This window comes from Coptis chinensis, chromosome 1, assembly GCF_015680905.1.
Source record: "Coptis chinensis isolate HL-2020 chromosome 1, ASM1568090v1, whole genome shotgun sequence".
Classification (NCBI taxonomy): domain Eukaryota; kingdom Viridiplantae; phylum Streptophyta; class Magnoliopsida; order Ranunculales; family Ranunculaceae; genus Coptis; species Coptis chinensis.
Genome location: NC_141456.1, coordinates 41,960,612 through 41,966,267, shown reverse-complemented (window position 1 = coordinate 41,966,267; position 5,656 = coordinate 41,960,612). Strand labels below are relative to the sequence as shown.

The window sequence follows — 5,656 nt, the reverse complement described above, 5'->3', positions numbered from 1 at the left end:
CCAAAGCCAGTAAATTTCACCAAAACTTTCATAGACTTTTAACATCATCAAAAAATTGACCAAATTTGAAAGGCTTCGTGTTCAGTTAATTTTTCCTACACGTTTCCACTTAAAAAGGCATATCACTGACCTTCATCTTTACTCAAAAGCATGAGAAGAACACGGATTTAAAATTTAATGGACATTCACAACCAGAAGACGATGAATATACGAAAAACGTTTCAAAAACGAAAACAAAAAAATAATTTAGGAAACTCTACACCGGCAAATTGCACAATCAAACTACATTGTTGGCCATAAAACCAATGATATGAAATAGGAAGGATTCAAAAGAAAACATAATGGAACACATCAAATATCTATTTCAACAAAAATCATTTTCCCCATAAAAAGTCTCTTCATTTCAGGTCTCCAAAAGTTTCCGCATATATTATCTCGGAAGAACGAAAGTATTGTTTTGATCATTATTAGAGACTTCACATAATAATAGAAAATGGTAAAATTTATTAACAAAAAAAATATATATAAATTTGTAAACAAAAGCCTCAGAAACAGCAAGTTTATTATAATCATAAACATAAATTTCAGTCGGTAATTCCAACTTACAAAAATACTCTCATCACAGACTTCATACAAATTCATAAAAACCAAATCTTACTAATTAATCTTTCAAAACAGTGGAGGAGAGATAAGCTTTGAAGATGTGGAGAGAAAGAGAACGAGTTTTGGAGAAGGAGGAAAGAAGTTTCGGTGATGGAGAGAGACGGCAATCTAAGGTTTTAATATGTGTTTTTGTTTGATGGTATTTCTAATTCATTTATGACTTGCGCTGAACATGAAAATTGTAGCGCGAAAAATATTTGCAGCCAAAAAGAATACATCCGCCCAAACCAAAGCCTATTGGCAACACCAAAAACGTCGCAACAAGTCATATACATAGTCTATTCTGGAATTACCAGTGACGGCAAGGGGTTGCAATTGATATTTAATCTATAGCAAAGACCACACTCGTTGCCAACAATAAACATTTTCAATTTAATTATTTTTCTTATTTATCGTAAATTTAAGCAAACACTTTTGCAACGCTCAAGGCGTCGCTCTAGGTATTTCCCAAAATGAAAATTCTATTAAGACGGATGACCTTTACCAACGCCACACGGTGTTGTAAAAGATGACTTGTTGCAGCAAATTTTAGGCGTGGCAAAAGAGTGCGTTGCAATAGACCCCTTTTGTTGTAGTGTATTAATAATCAACGTGAGATAGTTTTAGTCACACCACCTGTGACCACTACACCTACACAACCGGATCGTCTTGACACCTTCATACAGGTTAGCCAACAACTTTTCCAAACCATGGCTCAGTCTAACCAACAACTTTTCCAATCCCTGGCTCAATCTAACCAACAGGTTTTACAATCAATTAATCATTTAACCCCAACAGTTAGCCCAAGAGAAAGCCCAACAAAAAGGCGTATTTCCAGGCCAAGCGTTACCTAATCATAAAACACCAAACATAGCCTTTGAGGTAATCGGTAATACTAGTAATGAAAATAGAAACGTAGGTGAGTTAAATACTATCACCACTCTCCGTTCTGGCAGAGTGGTTGATATTGCCGTAAGTATGCCTGTGGTTACCCCACCAGTAGTCCCTACACCAAATATCCAACTAGATACCGAAATGATAACTTAAGATCCCATCCCTGTAGAGGTACCATTTAAACCACAACCTAAGAAACAAAAAACAAAGGTTAAACATCCTGTTGACCCTTATGCTAAATATAGAGAGAAACCACCGTTTCTCCAGAGATTAGCAATGTTAACCAAGGATACAAATTTCGATGAGATTAGGGAAGTTTTCAAAAATCTAACGATAAACCTTCTTTTTCTTGAAGCGATAAAAAAGTTACCTCACCATGCTAAGTTTCTTAAAGAGTTGTGCACTACTAAGCGCAAGAATAATATTCCTAAAGACGCCTTTTTAACTGAACAGTTCCCAACTCTATCAGAAAATAATGGAATCGTTAAGTACAATGACCCTGGTCGTCCTACTGTACAATACACCTTGGGGGATAATCATATGACAACTGCTCTATTGGACCTGGGGGTGAGTGTTAACTTACTTCCTTATTATTTATATAAACAAATCGGTCTACAAGAGATGCAACCAAAGAAAATGATGTTGCAATTAGTGGATCATTCTATTAAGTATCCTAAGGGTATGGTTGAAAACATGCTAGTTAAAGTTCAAAATTTTTACTACCCAGCCGACTTCGTTATCCTCGACATAAAAGTCGCTAACAACTCTGTTCCTATCATTTTAGGGCGTCCCTTCTTGGCTACTGCCAATGCGCTTATAAACTGCCGCGATGGTTCGATGTCCTTATCCTTTGGCCATCTTTCTATTGAGGTAAATGTTTTTAAGACGATTCAACAGTACCCAGATACGACTGTCGATGGAGAGGTTAGCATGATCGGGAGCTTCGCTCGAGATTATTTTGATAACACGTTTTCTGATAATCCGATGTCCAAATTTCTTCCCTTTGGAAGTTCAGACTCCGACATTTTCGTCCCTACACTAGTCAATACCCATCTTATGGATGAGGACGAGATTGATGACTTTCTCAAGGATATAGAGGAATACCATAGTAATGTGGATGTGACCAAGCTTGAAGAGGAATTTGACGAGTTTCTTAGAGCAGGTGATGAATCACCCGATCAAGAACTACCTTGCGCACCATCCGCCACGATTCCCCTCCTTCCACCCTTTCAAAGGAACCTAGAGTTTGCACTTGATTCTCTTGTTTCTCCTGTGCTTCATGATTTTCTAAACTCTCCTGTTAAGAAAATACTACCTAAAGAGCGACCTGACACTTTCATTTTCAGTTGTGTAATAATGCCAACCCATGCCACAAATAAGTTTTATGCTAAAACCACATTCTCATTTTTTTCAATTCCTTACTTCTAAAATTCATCCATATCCACCATATCTTCCACAAGCATCCACTTTTTCACACTCATTCATTTGGCCACCTTTTCGTCGGAGGAAAAAGAAGGTGCATGCTCGGTTACGTTCTAAATCTATCAGACTTCGCTTACATTTCACTAAGTTGCGTCGTCAAAAATCTTGGTGCTTGATTCTGTTTGGGTGCATTCCATGTTATTTATTTATGGAAAGACCCACAACTCTTTAGGTTATTGATATATGGTAAAATGCATGTTCATTATATACATATGTGTTAGATATAGTCTTGAGTATTTGACTATAAAAGACTCATTTTGTTCTTCGGTGTACTTTCTTTCACTTCCATATATTGGTAAGTGCACCATTCAGGTAACCGGGCCCTCCCTATGGAGTGTGTGGCTGTAAGTACCGGATCCTAAGACCACGTTTAACATAATTTACATTTTCCACTTTTGCATGTTTTCTCGGTTTTTGAGTCATGTTCCTCTACGGTGTGAATTATGTCCTTATTGCATTTTGTTTTTTCTTATATTAATCCGTATTCATAACAAGTAAAAAAATATATTAAAACCATAAAAATAGTAATCTAGGAAGTCTCGGGAATTTGACTTTAAAAGACCCACGTTTAAAAGAAATTTTCTAAACCCTGTTCTATAAAATTTGTTTGGGGGTGGAGTGTTGGTAATTTCATCCTTGATTGCCCAACCATCTTCATCTCATGTTCCATCTTCAAATAGTAGCGGGTGGTTTAGAGAATTTATGGATTTTAGTTGTTTTTATTGTTTTTATTAGTTCGGATGTTAATTTTAAATTCAGTAGTTAAATTTGTATTCGGTAGTTAATTGTATTTGAATTTTAATTTTAATATAATGTGGTTCTTTTCAAATTATGCGTTGATTCTTGTGTTAATCCCACCTTTCCGAATTGTTTGGGGGTGGTATTATTTCTTTTAGCATGGTTTTTATATGATCCACAATTTATTATGTAATTTTGCGATGATTGTTGGGAATATTGCCGATATTGGCATGCCTATGAGTAGATATTATGGTAGGATGAAATCTCAATGAGTTAGGGAGTTACTATCCTAAATTCAACCTAAAAGATATTAGGTTTGTTTTGGAATAGAGAATATGGGTTGTTTCCGTTTTCGGTTTTGGAAATATTTTGTTTTCGGCAATTGCCTTAAAACTTTTTGGCAACTTGCTGATTCGTTTTGGAAACTCAAAACCTATATAAACTTCCTTCATTCTACACTCACAACCCACACTATATCTCACTTTCATCTCTCACCTTTCACTCCCAATTTTTCCTTTTTTCTTCTTCACTTCAGCACTTAAACTGCACGAAGTGCGCCTGCGCCTCAGTTGAGCGCCACCTGCGCTTGAACCACCTGTAACTCAAAATTTACCTGAGCGCAACCCGCGCCCTACCCAGACAAATTTTGAGCGCGACCCACGCCCAAAACACTGTAAGTTCGATTACTCCTGAGTGCGACCCATACAAGGCTTAGGTTGAGCGCCCCCCGCGCCCTGACATCCAAAGCCACGAAATATTCCAATTTTTTGTGGGTTGTTCCAGGATCATTCCAGCTATTCTAGAGAATAGTTTTGTGATGACATCACATATTGTCATACCGTAGCAGTCTTCCGAACACTTGTTAGGAAGCGAGACTTATGGACATTGGTTCCGCAACAGGATCTTGCAGTTAGGATGGCAACATCTACTGGTAAGTGATGACGACTCGTATTCACCTCAGCTTACTGCATTTTTCTACAATAATATTACCTTCTATTGTAACCAAGACAGAGAACAAAAAATTTCCCTTGCAATTAATGACACAACAATGGAATTCAGTAAGTCTTTGGTAGCGTTAGTTTCGGGATTGCCCTTGCCTGATCTTATGCACACGTGGGGATATATGACCGATAATGCATACTACTATCACTATGTATATTTCCATGAGTATTATGGGGGAGGGGTGTTTTGTATAATGGACCAAGGGCGTTATAACATAGCCCTTGGTAGCCTGTCCATCAATGTAGGCACCACCATGTTATTCATCCTGATGAATATTTTAGGGGATTGGCAGCTTACCTCTGCAAATAGTACCGCTGGTGACGTTTTCCTTGTTTTAGCTGAGGGACGTCGCCGATATGACATTCCCCGAGTATTAGTGGCTAGTCTTAAGAGAACCCAAAGCATGAAGCATAAGTATCTTCTTATGCCTATTTTGGTTTGCCGCATCATGCTCAATTGTCTACCTGAATTCTGTACCCAGTTCACGGATTGGAAAAGGGTTGAAGTCATGAGACCCACCAATTGGGTGGTTTGCTCATTTCGAGTAATGACTTGGCCGGGATGGCAGGTGCAACCTCATTTGGTTCCTCCTTGCACCCCATCAGACATAGTAACACTCGATAGGTTAGCTCGTGTTGATGACACACGGCGACGAGCTTGGCAAGTTATCATGGCATGGCAGGACGCAAAGGAACCTCATCTCTTTAAAGAGGATGACGATTAAACGGGAGATGAGGTAAGTTTTTAGTTTCAGTTAGTGTCTGCTTATGCCCCAAGAAATTTAATTCTCTTTAACCCCATAACGGGTAGAACTCCAATAGAGTTGCGTCTATTTTTCCTTTTTCTATATTAGTATGTTGTAACCTTGTTTTGCAGATGTTCCAGAATTCCACGTGTT

The 5,656-nt window shown here is 38.0% G+C and overlaps 1 non-coding gene across 1 annotated transcript; it reads right to left on the bottom strand.

Moving 5' to 3' along the window:
• Positions 1-392: 392 nt before the first annotated feature.
• LOC147524079 (small nucleolar RNA Z159/U59) lies at positions 393-475 on the bottom strand. Its single transcript, XR_015206338.1, has one exon. It is a non-coding gene; the product is annotated as a small nucleolar RNA Z159/U59 (small nucleolar RNA).
• Between the last annotated feature and the right edge of the window lie 5,181 nt (positions 476-5,656).